Raw genomic sequence first — 15,877 nt, 5'->3', positions numbered from 1 at the left:
GCTACAGTACAACAAACTAGTATCTCTCTGACAGTTGTCAGAGTGGCATTTGGACAAAATTTTGGAAACAACTGCATCTACCTTCCTGTCACAGATCTTTCAGAACTGGGAGTTTCTCTTTTCTTACAGTATAAAGTGATATCAACAGATATGATGACCTGTTCATTACATTTAAGTTTCATCTTGAGTTTTTGCTAATGGAAATTTTTTTTGCTACTGGAAAATTCAACTGGTCTTCCTGCTGTTAATTGTCTGCATGAGAAAAGACTAAACTGACTAACATGGACAGCAGCATGAGGTTCTCGTTAAACAATAGGATAGTGTCTGGGCCTGTTAGCTGCAATTTTTGCTATACTGCTATAATGTCAAAGTCCTAATGAAAAATAACTACTTCAGCGATGAAGACAAGATGAATCACTGACAGATTTTGCAAACCTTCACTATCTTAAACTATTGTCACAGGCGTATGTGACACCTGTGCACATGCTAACAAAATGCACAGATACTAACAGAATTATTTTCACGTTCTTCTCCACTGGGAAAAAAATAAAAGTAGAGATTTCCAAAGAGAAATCTACTGCGACAAAGAGACAACATTTACTTTTGCTTACTGGCAAGAAAAATGAACAAAAGGAAAGGACATATTTTTGAAATAAAGAAATACTGAGCTACCGTCAAAAAAGACATCATTTCCTCCAAAAGATACAGGCTGGACAGGTCCCATAGTTCAGCCTTTTTTATTCCTCTCACACAGCTGAGTCATGCTCTCATTATCAGAATCCCTAAAAAATCCTCACTTACAGCTCCATAAGTCTCTTAATAGCCACTCTTCATAAATTTTACATTGTATAAGGTAATCTTACGAGTCCTTTCATAAAACAAGGTATGTAGGTATGTTAAAAGGTTCTCATCTTGTCTAACAGGAAAAGTTTCTGTTTAAAAACGGGACTGTAGAGTCAAAATTACTTTCCAAATGTAGCCCCTAGGGAAGTGACAGAATGAGCAGTATATTCAGCCTACTTTTTCACTGTTTCTCTCTTTTCCTCACTTACTCCATCCCAACTCAACACCCTTTTCATGGCTTTGAGAAGCTACGGAGTCTTCCACCATCACATATCAAAAAATGCTGCATGAAAGCTGTAGCAGTAAGCTTCTAGTAGGACTCTGAAAGGTTTCTGGGAAAATTATTAGTGAAGTCATAAAGGCAGCCGAGAATGGGAAGCCTGAACTTGTTGGAGCTAATCTATTACTTTAAAGTGTCAGCAGCAGAAAGTGTTATCTGCTGTTTGCAGCAGGACTGTGGATACATGTCATGCCTGGATTTCTACTTTACTTACCCTTGGACACATCTTAAGGGATGGGAACCATTAGATGTTATTACTGTGATTAAATCAATGCACTTTAAAAAAATTGCAGCTTTCATTTCTTGCCACTGTAGTCAGAATTGGTCCTGTGCTCTCAGCAGGCTAGACAAAATTGAATTTTGCTGTTTGAAGGAAAAAGGTAATATGAATTTTGGGAAGAAAATGACAACTGATAAATCTTTCTCCTTTCTGCCCTCCAAAGAGACCAGGCTTTCTTTTTTCCTGGAAGATGAATTCATCAGCACCTTGCCAACAATAGCCTGCAGGGGTGAGACATTCAAAACTCATTGCACTCCCACTAGCTCCACAGAGAAGATGTTGCTGTGCTCAGTGAACCAGCAGCGTGTTGTTATTTTGAAGAATTCCAAACTTAAGTCAAAAAATGGGTGCAAGGTTGCGTGCACTGGCAGCAAGACTGACAGGACTCCCTGCAACCAAGGGTGTTTTTTTATCCTCAGCAATCTACCCGGAAAAGGTGGTTGGCTTTTGCTATTATGCCAGCCTAACTACGGGCAAAACGAACAGGACTTTTCTGCTATATAAGCATTACGTGACTGTTGTGGTTTAGACCAAGTCCCCCAGCTCCCGGAGAGTTAGGAAGGAGAATCCAAGGAATGTAGCCCCCATGGATTGAGATAGGAACGGTTTAATAGCTAAGGCATAACACAATAATAATGATACAGCCAATAACAAGAGAAAAGAATACAACACCCCACCAGCCACCGACCCATAACTCACTCCACCGTGCCTGGCCGAGCACCGCGTGCTCCCTCCTCCATTTTCCTCCAGAGCTCTACCCCTCCAGCTCTCTCTCTCCCAGTATGCATCCTGGGCATCACGTGCTATGGTATGGATACCTCATTGGCTAGCCTGGGTCAGGTGTCCTGTCTCTCCTTCCTCCCGGCCTCCCCTCCTCCCTGGCAGAATACGTGCCTTGAACAAAAGGCACTTGAACAAAAACAAAGGCCTTGAACAAAAGCACCCTCAAAACATGCTCACTATCAAGCAACTGCTCCCAGCCCAGAAGTCAAAACACAGCACTGCACCAGCTACAAGAAGGAGAAAAATGACTGCCATGGCTAAACCCATGACAGTGACATAATAAAATATCGGATTATTTATGTCAGCCTTTAAAATTAGTTTGAACTTTGTTAATGCATTTACTGGAAGATAAGGGGTAAATTATTAGGTGACCTTAAGAGCTTAATTAATTACATCTTTCTTTTTACTCAATTTCTTCATGAGGTAAAGTGGGTTACTTTTATGGTTAATCAGTTCTTAAATGTAGTAATTTAATTGTTGTTTCAATGCCATTTTTTTGTAATACCTACAACCTTATCCAGAAAAGTTGAAATAAAAGCATATAAAAAGCTATAGATCAGTTGTAGGTCTAAAAATAATGCTGAAGACTGAGTGTGATTCAGTCTGAGGTTAAGAAACATAAATTTAAGTTTCTACAAGTTGGAGTGTATATGTACGCCAGGTCTCCATACTCATCCTGTGGCTGGCATTCTGGACCCAATTTTGCTTTTTAAATAGTCATCTGTTGAGATATTTTAGACATCTCCAGCAGAATGCATATGACACAGATCATGCAGGAGGTTCATACCTTCCTGGAACAGTAGACAGCAGGCCAGACAAGAAGGGCTAGAAACATGAGTGCCCATGTGAGGAAATGGAGTAGAGCTCCCGATGACTAACCAGCTGAATGTCTTCTCTGTGACAGCAATGGTTGTCATGACAGTAACTGACAGCTGCCTTAAGAAAGCTGCATGAAAGAATTGGAGAAATAGTGCAATGGAGGTTTGAGCAAAGAAATGGACATGAGGTTAAGAATGCATCTCACCCGTATTTCAATGGAAAAAGGAATTTGCTGACTGAGTGGAATGCTCTCTCTGCAGGTCTGTAGATGATGCCAAACTGGAAAAAGGAGTGTGAATGATCAGGCTGCTGTTCAAAGGGCCTTAAACAGAATAAACAATCTGGCAGAAACTCTATAATAATCATAAACACTAAGTCCTGCACCGTGAACATAATAACCCAAGAAAACAGTACTGGTTGGACATTAACTGGACAGAAGTTTAGTAGAAAGGGAGCTGGGAGGCAGCAAATTTAATAGGAACCTGCAGTGTGCAGCAAAGGGCAACAGCACCTGGAATTGATTTTTCCTTTTGCTTTCTGGCAAGGAAACTGAACAAAAGGAAAGTACCTTTTTTTTTTTTTTATAAGGAAATACTGAGCTACCTTTGAAGAAGACAGAATTTTCTCCAAAAGTTAAGGGTTGGACAAGTCCAATAATTCTTTCTTTTTTATTCTCCTCATACAACTGAGCCCCCTGAACCAGTGCCTGCTGTGCCCTGAGGGGTGCAGGCAGAGGAAGCACAGTGCTGGACAGCTGCAGGGACTGTGTAGGTATCTGCATCAGGTTGTTCACGGGGCAGTTGATGTTCATGGCCTCAGGACAACATGGGAAACCATCCCCTGCTTTGGTGGAGCACGATCCCTGCTCTGCCCTGACCAGCAACATGCTGCTCACTAAGAACAAGCACTCAGCCTCCCTCAGCTCCTTCTGTCTGTTGAGTTCTTTTGAGATAAACACAAAAAGAGGCTCTTGATCATCAGTCTCACAGATGCCTTTAACAAGCTAGTGGAAGCATAACAAAAAAACAGAGCCAGGCTCTCGTAGGAGGAGAGGCAACAGACACAGGTTACAGGATAGGAAAGTCAAAATAGATAAAAGGAAATCTATTTTCATTATGAGGGTGGTTAAATTTGCTGCCCAGAGAACCTGTAGAATCTTTAACTGTGAATATATTCCAAACATGACCTGATAAAGCCTTAGTTTACATGATGTAAATTGGCTTTGTTTTAAGCAAGAGTTTGGAACAGATGACCTCCACAGTCATCATAACCTAAGTTATTTTGTGATTAATGGATCTATGATAATAACAAAGAAAAATTGCAAAATAAGTGTAGTAAAGAAATAAAATCCTGACTTTTGTATTATCTACAATTTCCTTATCTATGGATAAGGAAATAATGGTTTTCAAACAGTCATGGCAGCGGGGTTGGAACTAGATGATCTTGAGGTCCTTTCCAATCCTAACTATTCTATGATTCTATGAATATTCTAATGGTACTGACAGCTTAAGAGTAGTGGTTGAGAATTTTCTCCTAATGCACACCTTTTAAAATTTGTTAATGTATTTTATAGATTACTGTTGGAAATGCAAAAACCCCCAGACCTTGCAAAAAGGAGAGTAGACGGACTTTTACAGGTAGCAAGCACAGACAGACTGTCAACTGTTAGAAATCTTGCCAGTTTGTGTTTTGTGGGACTGGTCTCTCATAATTCTGTGCATAAGGATTAGAACTTCAGTGTAATTCTGGTCTATACATTTAGAAAGCAGAGATAACTGGTAACTTGATGAAATACAAGTGAAATAAAATTATCTGCTTCCTCTGTATAAGCTTATTTTATGCAAAACCCACTTTATTTAATGACTATGCATCTCCTCCAGTAGGGAGTTAAGTCCTTGAAGTTAAAGTGGTTTAAATTTCCTATAGATCCTGAGTAAAATGAAGTAGATTCATAACTAGGAGACTATTGCCTGTTAAAACGTTAGAGAGATGTATGTTGATGTTGTCATGGAGGGCTGAAACAAAGAGATGGGGCTTTTGAAATAAAAGGCAAAAAAAAACAAGAGTAAATGCAGAGTTTCAGACAAGCAGCAGATTGCTGTCAGGAGGAATGTGAAAAAAGCTGCTTTTATCCAACTTAAACTGGTACCAAAAAAAGTAGGGTAATTTTCAGCATTAGTAAAGCTTATTTCAGGAGATGATAAAGGCAAAGCTTGAAGCCACATGTTATGTTTCCACATCTTTTCTCCACTGAATATAAATTACATATAATGGCTTTATTTCACACAATATTCCAATTGACTTAAGGGCATGACCTGCAAACAAATTAGCAGTACTGACTTTATAGCCTTGCATTTCATGCTCCTCTTAGCCACTAGGATTCATCCTAATCATCTCACCTCATTGTCTTAGAAAAATATTATCAGACACAGAAAAGATTGCTGGCAAGGCTCTAATTTTCAGATCAATATTCTTCACAGTATGCAGAATGATAAGACCAAATTTAATAGAAAACTTTAGCACTTCAAATTAATCTTTCAACAAGTTCTTATGCACAGTTATTATTGGCTTCCCTAAATCAGTGTTTTGAAGAGGTAAAATATATTTGCCAAGGCAGACTTACTGATTAGTTATCTAAAATTAGCGAAGTCACCAAATAACAAGGGCCAGCTATTTGTGGTATAAAATTGCCTAAGTGTTGCCTGCAATAAGAAATTTTGCTTTTACATTTCCTGCATGCAATTGTAGCATCAAGAGAGGACATGATTTCTAACATGGGATTTATGCATAACACCTCGGGGATGCTAAACATAAAAAAAATAAAAAGTAACTAAATGGAAACACCCCTCCCTCAAACAATTAAAATTGTTAATTCATTTAAAGGATATCAAAATCCTTTCTTCTTGTAAAATGAATTGTGCCTGACTTAAGTAACTAATTTTTCATGTATAGGACCTATTGACTTATCAGCTGCATTTGTTGTCCCAGTTTTTGCCATAGGGCACAGCTTGTTAAGTTCTGCCCTGTGTGGTTGTTAGTCAAAATTGTTAAAATTGGTTGCTGTGACAATTCACACTGTAACACAGAAGTTTGTTTTTAGATCAGTGTTTACATCCAATAATCCTAAAACTTCCAAAGTTCTATAGCACAAAATTGGCCAGTTTGGTAGTCAATGTGAGCCACTGTTTTGGAGTTTTTCAATTTTCTGAAGGATCTGCACATTTTCCGTTTTGGATTATCATACTGAAGTTGTATATGTGGTTAGCCACTGGGCAGATCACAGCTGATTAGAATTTGTTGTTACAATATCAAATTTGACCCTTCAAATTATGACCCTTATGATCCCAAGTTCAGACTCATTTCTGTTGTTCATCTTGGCTGAGGTTATGCAAGTCACCTTGCTTAACAATTAATATAGAAATCTAGATATTATTTCTTATACCTTAAAAAATTTGCCTCAATCTCCTTGTAATTACAAACAAAATGCATTTTCTAACTATAGTTTATCTTCAGTTTGGTTTAAGTTCAAAATCTGCAATAAATAAACATCTTCACTGAAATCAGAGGACATAAGTAGGAAAAGGTTTAGTAGCTGAGCTTAGGAATGCCTAGGCCTTTTGCATTTATAGTATATCGTGCAGTAGTGTCATCCCTTATGTTAGTGCTTATGACACATCCTCAATATTGTTTAAATCTTTTCTTCAGATTGGGCTTATAAGGCTTTATTTTTTTGGCTTTCCTATGAGGTCTCATGTGGCATTGTGCAAAAAGCTTTATTAAAGTAAAGTGATCTCATTTTCTACTTCCTTCTTATTTATTACAATAAAAGTTACTATGTCAGAGGAGGAAATTAGATTGCTTTGATATGATTTACTCTTGAGAAAGCCACACTGTCTGGTTTCCATCACCTTTTTATTTTCCTGTAGAGTGTTTATAAATTGTCTGTTTAATAACTTTTCCCAGCATCTGTCCACATACTGAAAATACTGTGACTGGTCAGCGATTTCTCCTTTCCTAGGGGAATCTTACGTTTTTCCTATTCAGTCTCCTGAGACTTCTCTCTTCTATGAGATCTCAAAGATAATGACTTGTGATTCAAACACTACTTTGGTTATTTCATTGAGTGCTCAAGGTTTTTTTCCTTTCTTCCACTGCTATAATGGCCCATCTAATTACATAAAATAGTGTCTGGTCCCTAAAAGGAAGATAATATGGCAATAAAAGCAACATCTTTTGAATTTTTTCTGTTATATGATCTTTTTCTCATAAATCTTTATTCTCCTTCCTTGTCTTCAAGTTTATGATGCATTTATAGAACTTTTGTCTCTTCCTGTTTATCACCTATTTTGTATTTTAATCTTCCAGGTTTTATCTGTAGATGATTGTGTGGGTTTTGTAGACTCATGCTTAATTTTGTAGTTTTACTTTCACGCTCTGCATGAGATCCTTTTTTTTTTTTCCTGAATCTGACAGAAATCCTGGTTTAGCTATATTGCATTTTTAACACAGTTTTCTTCTGTTCTTTTACTTCTGGATATCTCTATTTTTAATAACTGTAAATTCTTCTGTATTTTATTCCATTCCATGGAAAATCAAATCTTGCCATGTCACTCATCTGATCCCCAAATGATTGGAAACTTCTGAAAAAAAATCCCTTAAAATTATTATTATTGTTATTTCAGCTCCTTTCTTCCTTTCTTTTTCTTAGAATTGTGAGCCTGATCCTCCTAAAACAATCCCTGCTACTTTCCACCTTGCAATCCTCAGCCACCACCTGTCAGTTGGAGTAGAGACTGGAGACAGTTTTTTCCTAAATTAATTCCCATTTCACATTCTCCCCAGTGTATTCTCTTTAATTCTGTTAGAAGTTGTGCCTGGCTGTGTTGCTTTCTACCAGGTATTGGATAATTAATGTTTTCCTTTATCACTAGCTCTCACTCTTTCTGTTGCTAAAAATACCTAACTTCCTACCTGGGGTACAACAGCTTCAGAGTCATTACAAATCTTTGTTTTACCCCTTTCTATATTCATGTGTATATAAAAAAAAAAAAAGAAGTATGGTCTCTTCATCACTGTGTTTTTTTAGGACAAATATGTCTGTCTTAATATTTAAAACTTTCTCCTTTCTTACTTCTATGTTTGTCCTCTTAAATTCCAATATTGTGATTTGCCATGAATGTTTGTGGTGCAAGTGAGATTGTAGCTTCGTCTAAATATCAGGAATTCAAGTTCTGTCTGTGTTTTCTACTTTGAAGTTTAGACACTGCAGTTCATTTTTCTTTCTTTTCACTCTTAGTAGAAAGAAGCAATCAATTTTCAGCTCCGTTTGCTAGATAAGAATTGTGGTTTACTTAGTGGAGGGCTTTTATCATTAGCTCTCATCAAATATTCTAAAGCCCCTTCATCTAGTTTACTGAACTGATGATCTCTTCCATTGTATGGTGGTTCTTGGAGATAAAGGCTTTGTAACTTCTTAAATTTGGGTTAGTTAGGCAAACTTGCTAAATGAAGCTTAGGTGACAAGTGTATGGAACAGTGGTTTACCCCTTAACATGGCTAGTGTCTGGTCTTTGCCAATTAAGCAATAAGGTAGCACATCCTGTGTAGTGACAACCACTAGGACTGGAATGTGCTTTCACTGTGTAGAAAAACAAATTTTTCATACATAATGCCATAGAAAAACCTTAATCATTGTGCAAGTCAAAATAATTTCTCATCTCCTTTCTATTACAGTGACCACAAATGCAAATGAGGCTGGGTAAACCACTAGTATATGGCATCCCTAGTTACTGAAGTTTGTGTATCTAACACCAAATATACTCAATGAGTTAGTTTTAAGATAGAAAGTATTTAATTGGCACAGCTACTATCAATAACCAGCACCTATTAACTGGGATGATACCCTGGTAATATTTGTTTTCCTTGTTCTGAAAAGTCCTCATAGGACCCAGAGGAGCACAACACCAAAGAAAAGAGGTAGATACCAAAAAGTTTTTGTACAACTAACTTTTAACTTTATTACAAGGCTTTTCTGTATTAATTAGATAATTTTAACAAATAGTAAATTTTTAGCTCCATATGTATGGTGTGTTGTTCTGCTAATAACATGGTTTTGATTGTAATACTTTAATGGAAATGTTTCTTATCATTAAAAAAATCAGAGTTCACAGATATTTATGTAGAAATTACAAATCTTGCCTAGAGTATTTATCCTAAACTAGAAAACCTGATGAGCATCATCTGTTGCTTGTCTGATTTACTTTCACATCCACAGTCTTTTACCTCTGGGTTTTATATATGCACATATATACATAATACACATGTCCTATAAATACATATATAAATTAGAGAGTACACCTACACAGTATATATATGCTACTCATATAATGATGCAGATACAGTATCAAGAAGCCTGTTTATTTTGCTAAGTGTGTGTCTAAACAGGTAGCTTTTCATCAGTCTTCCCAGGTTATAATGATTGTCCAGTAGTAGGATCATTAGTAAAGCATGAAATCATAGTTGGTTCAGTCTGATCAATTCAACCAGGAAATACATGTCAGATTACGTGGAATGTTCTATCTAAATTGCTTTCCAAGGGACAGAGGTTTAATTTAGCTGGAAGTCTTATTCCTAAAAGGGAGGTACACAGACTTGGACGTCTCTCTGTAGTATGACATTTTAGAGGGTAAAACAAAGGAGGAGCTTTCAGCAGTGTTGGTATATCTCACTTGTTCGCTTTTGTGAGGTTTTTTTTTTCTCCTTTGGGAGAAATGTTATCAGTAAGAAAAGAGCTTGCTTCAGTGAACAGTCTAACAAGAAAATATTTCTCTTACAATTAATGGTAGCTGCAAATTAATTTGCCTCCCAATATTCTTTCTGTATGGCTTATGAAACTTATAATTAGGCTGCAAATCTGTCAGTCATTTTAATATGAACAGACCATTGGGGAATATAAAATCAGGGATGAAATCATGCTCTTTCCTTAGTGTCTCAGAACTGAATTGCTTACAATATAGTCAAATACAATTTAAAATAAAGTTGATTCAACTGGTTATGGTTAGTGATTATTAGCCGTCATTTTGATTGTAATATAACAGTCACATCATTTTACCCAAAACATCTAATGTTGACGCAGGAGTCACCGACAATGCGGAGACGATCAATGCGATCAAGAGATTGCCAAAGTTTATTCAGGTACAGTGCTCCTTTTATACCCTTACACCCTTAGGTTTCTTATGTAACGGCCTTGGACACTGAGCTCTAATTGGTTAGTCTAGAGGTTACTACCATTTACAAAGGTAATGTTTATGACTTGTTATAATTGTGATTAAATACCTTACTCTAAAAATACAGTGTGAAACTACAATGTTGGCAGAGATCATTCTCTGCACGTTTTCAGTGGAAAATTACAGAGGCCTAACAAGACAATTGACCTTGCTCATGCTTGCCAAAAATCTTCTTACTTTACAGCAATAAAGTTCAGGATATCGGGATCGCTCACTACATGGCCTTGGCTCTTTAAGAATTCCCACAAGTCCACCTTCTTGTTTTTGAGCGATCCAGATACCCTTTACAGCTTTTTCTGCTAGCAGTTCTCATTTCAACTGAACTGTTACTCAAAGTCTTGGATTTATCCCCAGGTTAGAAACTGCCACAATACTTTTTCCCACTCCTCGGCTCATGTCCATCCCGGCCATTCCACCGGGGGGTCACTGAGAGCTGAACTGGAGGGCAGCTTCATCTGAACATGGGTACCAAACTTTTTTCAAAAGTCACTCACCCTGCTTTATGTGACTAAAAACACTGGCCTGCTCATTAGTAGCTATAAATGCCACCCTGCTTGGCAGCAGCTACAGCTGCCTGCTTTCTCAGCAGCAGCAACCATAATTCCTGCTGCACTTTTGCATTAACCCTTTCTTGCCTGAAATGTTAAACTGGTACTCATGAAAACTTCTACATGAACCCGACAACAAAAAATATACAGAACACTGTCTGCCCTCAACACACACACACATACACTTATGGGATCCCACAAGCACATTCCACACAACTACAATATTTGAAACACAAAATCCAGACAATCATTACTCCCTCTACACAGTCCCACATACAGAGCATGGCACAAGGACCCTGTAAAGACTATCAGGAAATCAGCTCTGAGAAGCATCATCACAGTGCAAGGTGGCAGGCTCAACCTTAGCAGGCGTCCCCACAGAGGCTCTGCCTCTCTCACATCACATGAGGCTTGGGCTTTTATACTGACCAAAATGCACACTTGTTCCAACACGGGTGGCCAGCCTACGTCGGAAGAAGTGGCCAGCAGTATCTATAAAGATTTGCAAGGGTTGACAGAAACATGGACATACTTATATTTACCAACTTCTAGTACATGAGTATCACAGAGAGACTGTATCAAAGGGAGTTGTATATGGGGTCCCAAGTCCACAGTCTGACACATTCTGCCCAATACCCCTGATAAGAGCATACAAGAGACCTTTCCATCTCGGGTGGGAAGCACACACACCATGGGAAACCGTGCAATACATCTGCGTCCCCCACCTGTCTCGCTTCCCCCTTGCTTATGCCTGCCAAAAATCTTCTTCTTTACAGTAATAAGGCTCAGGGATCGCTCACTATGTGGCCTTGGTTCTTTAAGAATTCCCGCAATCTAATATTTAGCACCAGCACTATCAACATTGTCACTAGTAAAGCAAAGTACATCACAAGCCAGAACAAGGTAAACAATTATATTTCCAATAAGGAATATAGCAAACACAAATATATCTATCAGAAAAGTCAATCTGAATCATCTGAACTTTGTTCTGTTAAGAAAAAAGATGTTTAGATCCTTAAGCAGAATCCTTATGTATCTTAAATAAGGATGGCATGTGATTCCAGAACCTACTAAGAGTACATCTTCTACTTACAAAGTCTGGAAAGAATACATGCTTTTGAATTTTCTGTCAGGATACAGTTGGCACTTAAAAAGAAATAAAAATTAAGTGGAAGTTAGAGATGGGGAAAGAATTTACTTAGATAATGAACTCACCGTATTTGTGTCCTACTCTCTCCTAAATGTGAAATGAACCTACGTTATGTCTCTGCTTCATACCATTACAAGGGCACTTGGTTTTTCCTCAATGTTATGAATGTTCATTGAGATTGCTATGTTATATGCACTCTGTGTTTCTGTTCTCATCGGCAGGAATTCATGTCATGTGCTATCCATTTGATTTTTCTTCCAGCAGCAGTTAGGAAGGTGCAAAAAGAAGGTACATAATTTGGAGTTGATGCTCATGTTGTAAATGCTTGCATGCTGAAAGAACTGGCACCTTGCATCAGAACAGAAAAAAGATTGCTCCCTTGAAACACCTGTGTAGGCAGAGCCCCATCCAGCAAAAATAGACTTCTAGTTGTAGATGGCAGAGATGAAGATAGTATCGTTCCATGTCCTAGTAACATTCCTCATTCTGCTGGTCAGACTGCTGTCAGGGTAGCCAAGGCATGGCTGGCACATCATGGAAGTTGGATATGTGCATAAGAGTGGACACAACCATGGTGTCTGTAAGACAGGCATGGACTACAGCAAGGAAAAGTTGATGCACCAGGGTATTTGCTCCTCTGAATGCTCCTTCCTCTGTATTTTTCTTGAGAATGTTAATTGTGTGTCAGAGGAGACACAGAGCTCCAGATGCCAAAATGGCAGTGACTAGAGTGAGCATGGCCACACATACACTCACTGGCAGTGAATCACATGGCTCACTGTCAGTAGGAAGCTTAAGCCTGATCTTAATGTGGCTCCTCCAGGCTGTGTAAATGTAGCTGCTGATCTGGAAAGCAGTATTATTGAAAGGTGGAAGGTACCTCTGGGTGTTGATGTATCTCATCGGCTCATAGAACCACTGAAGCAGCTCCATTCTTCTTCTACCTGCCTGTCAGCCCAGCTACAACCACTGGACCAAGCACTGAGGCAGATAGCCCAGTGGAGCTGGGATAGAATCATCACACAAACCCTGTCTAGCACAGAAGACACATACTTCTCCAGAGCTAGGTTTAGTCAGTATTCCTGTGTGGGACTGACTGTCTGACAGCAAATGCTTATGGAAAAAGACAAGCTTAGAGATGTTTTCTTCTGGGTTATAGTGGCTTGGGGATTCCCTGAGCCACATTATTGAATCTAATATACAGTTTCATTGCTACCATTCTTGAATTTGATTATGGGGTATCTTTTGATCCTTTTCATATGTATAGGATCAAATTTACTTGTTTGTTGAAAACCTACTATTGGCAGTGAAAGTAATTACATTTGTTATGAAAAAATACTTTTTATCTTAAAGTTCCTATTAGAAAATTCTTCATTTACCACAAGCCATTCTAAAAGGCCAGTAACTCATACTTGATCAATATTTTAGTATTGATCCTTCAGTCCACCTTAATATATATTTCAGAAAAACAATGAAGATGGAATTTCAGAAATTCTCTGCTTACACTGATGTTCATTGGCAGTTTATTTCTCATCTGAAGCTGATATACATTATGTATTTGGACATAAAGGTGTAGACTGTGTTGCATTCCATTATCACATGCTTTGCTCTATTTAGTCACAGCTTCATTCAATAATCTTAAAGGTCTTTTCCAACCTAAATTATTCTATGATTTTATTCCACATTCAGGAGATGGATGAAGTGCACAGTGACTGTTGAAATAAGGGGGACACAAAATCACAAAATGGAATATATAAACTTTTAGAATTAGTTTTAAGCAATGTTAAATTTGATGGCTTTGTAACAGTAGCAATGGAAAATTACTGAGGTGCATGATACATTGAAAAAAAAAATAGAGTACAGATAGAGAGCATACTGAGAATTCTTGTACAAGATAAATCATTATAGTTGATGTAGTTTTAAGCAAAACAGTCTAGAGGAACAAGACACAGGGACAAGGAGTATCTGGGAATGGCAGGTGTCCAGGATGGGCTACAGTTAAACTAACTGATAAGTAGGAGGATAGGAGGATTATTATGTCTCTGGTGCTAACGAACCAATTAAACTGGTATAAGCATCTACTGCGCATGCTTCAAAGGCTGCCAGAAGTGATGAAGATTGTTGGAAGAAGTAAACGACCCTCAGAGACCACCACCACCACATATTTGCACGCATGCAGGGAACTTTCTGGAAAATCTTGTAATCCATATGTAGCCTCATGAATATGTGTGTATGCCCAGGGACTATATGAGGATGGCTTGTGTAGCAATAGGGAAACGTACCTATCCCACATGTCTCCCAGGGCCGCAATAAAGATTACCTGCTTGTCAGCTTGAAAACTTTGTTGGCAAGTTTGTTCCTGGAGTTTTCTCTGAATCACTGTGTAGTAAAACCATTCTTTTTGAGAATGTGCCAAATGTACTGCATATGTGCAATGTCACTGCATTGCTCTGGCATAGATATTTATGACACAGACAGGAACTCAACCTACTAGAAAGAACCAAGATAAAGCAGGCAGTATAGTTTTCAAATGCTGTCTCATACCCAGCCAGCACAGATAATCTGCAGTAGTCTACACAGGTCTGTACAAGTATACTCTTAAGTGAAATAGAACATGTTATTTATTTTTGTTCATGCTAAAGTGATTAGATTCTTGGTACTGGGGAATTTACTTAAGTTTGGGTACTAATCTGGGTACTGTCTTCAGATTAGGCAGCACTTGATTCTCTTTCTACTAATTTTCATTCTTCTTCTGCATGTCTTTCCTCTATCCATCAAATGATGCTTAGAAAATTTCTTATTCTGATAAGAATATTCCTATATATAGTATCCTGTATACCTTTCCATATAATAATACTCTCTTCTTTCATTTAAATTTATAAACACTTTTATTTCATTAAATTTACTTTTCAGGAACTTATAACAGATGAGTTTTAAATTTCTTCCCAGCTTTAGGATGGAAGTATTGTCTATGGGGTACTGGCAAAAGAAACTACACTTCTAGAAGTATCTTATCTTTTATTAAACTATAAAACTTTAAGAATTTAACCAGCTTTTTCCAGATGTAGCCTTTCTTTTTGGTTTGGTTTGGTTGGATTTGGTTTGGTTTTTTTTTTTTTGGGGGGGGGAGGGGGTGGTTTTGGGTTTTTTTAATGGTTCTTAGCATAATATGTTTTTGTTAACATGCTCTGGTTAGATTTTTATTTGTCTGTTTGATTTTGCTTAGCTTCATATGGGCCCTGATATTTTTCCTGCAAAACACTCGGTCTGGATTGCCCATGGAAAAGATGCAATACCAATATTCTGTGCTGGATTTTCTAACTGATTTTCACTAGTTGCCAAATATACTTCAGTAATTTTACTATCTTCTCCTCTCAAAACTGCTTTCCAGAAGCCTAAGTTTTGCACTTTCCCCTCAAAACTCTGTATTTTGAGTCATTAAACATTTCTTTTGCATACCACAAATAAGAATGCCTGCTTTACCATCTTCTTTGATCATCTGCATATTGAAGTGTAACACAGCAAAATAGTTCCAAAGAACTGGAAAACTGGGCATGTATTCCTTCTCTTTTCTTTCTATTTCTTTTTTTTAATCTGGTAAATGATGTGCACAGTTTGTTCTAATTTTATCTTGAATAATATGGCAAATTCTTCACCCTGGCTGCAGTTACAAGCAGACAAAAACAATATATGGTAGCCTAGAGAGCAGACATATGATTGTCAAGTCATCAAAAAATGTGTTGCGTTATTTCAGATACCTAATTATTTTATTTGTATGGGAATTCCAGAAGGTGGTAACAGATAACTACTTGCTAATTGCTTTTAGTGTTAAACTGGAGCAATTGAATTACACAGGTGTCCTGGGTTTAGCAGTAGCAGTCAATTTTT

Source organism: Melopsittacus undulatus, chromosome 1, assembly GCF_012275295.1.
Source record: "Melopsittacus undulatus isolate bMelUnd1 chromosome 1, bMelUnd1.mat.Z, whole genome shotgun sequence".
Lineage (NCBI taxonomy): Eukaryota > Metazoa > Chordata > Aves > Psittaciformes > Psittaculidae > Melopsittacus > Melopsittacus undulatus.
The sequence above is the reverse complement of the archived record's forward strand: the minus strand, read 5'-3'. Positions refer to the sequence as shown.